At 32.7% G+C, this 620-nt stretch overlaps 1 protein-coding gene across 2 annotated transcripts in view; it reads left to right on the forward strand.

Moving 5' to 3' along the window:
* ap1m1 (adaptor related protein complex 1 subunit mu 1) overlaps positions 1 to 620 on the forward strand; it is a 44,793-nt gene that overhangs the window by 6,745 nt on the left and 37,428 nt on the right. The gene's annotated exons all lie outside the window — the stretch shown is intronic.

Raw genomic sequence — 620 nt, forward strand, 5'->3', positions numbered from 1 at the left:
ACTAATCAGAAATTAAGTTTTGATATATTTACGGTAGGAAATTTACTAAATATCTTCATAGAACATGATCTTTACTTAATATCCTAATGATTTTTGGCATAAAAGAAAAATAATAATAATTTTGACCCATACAATGTATTTTTGGCTATTGCTACAAATATACCCCCAGCGACTTAAGACTGCTTTTGTGCTCCAGGGTCACATATGATACTTAAAAAGTAGCTCCTGTATTATGGTGTGAATTCAAAAAGCAAACATTTTACTTTCCAGCCGTAATGTTAAAGTAACATACTTCTAGTGTATTACTCTAACTCTGCCTTTAATAAAATTATTGAATCATAATTAAATCTGTACATGATGAGTATGTAAGAACTGTCTCAGTTTTCAGATGAGTCTGTCTTACCAGAGCAGATTTTTTTGTTGTCATCTTAATACCACTTCCTGTTTTTGACAAAAGGGGGAGCTGCTGACTGTTTATTTGATGGCTTTGTATTTTTTCGGGGCGCTGAACACCTGTTGCTCAGGCCATGGCAGATCTGATGTGTGCTTTTACCAATAGATGGTGCTATAAATCTGTACTTTTAAAGGATTTGTACACTGACAGGTTTTTTTTTTTTTTT

The sequence above is a fragment of the Sinocyclocheilus rhinocerous genome, unplaced genomic scaffold (assembly GCF_001515625.1).
Source record: "Sinocyclocheilus rhinocerous isolate Xijiao unplaced genomic scaffold, SAMN03320098_v1.1 scaffold472, whole genome shotgun sequence".
Lineage (NCBI taxonomy): Eukaryota > Metazoa > Chordata > Actinopteri > Cypriniformes > Cyprinidae > Sinocyclocheilus > Sinocyclocheilus rhinocerous.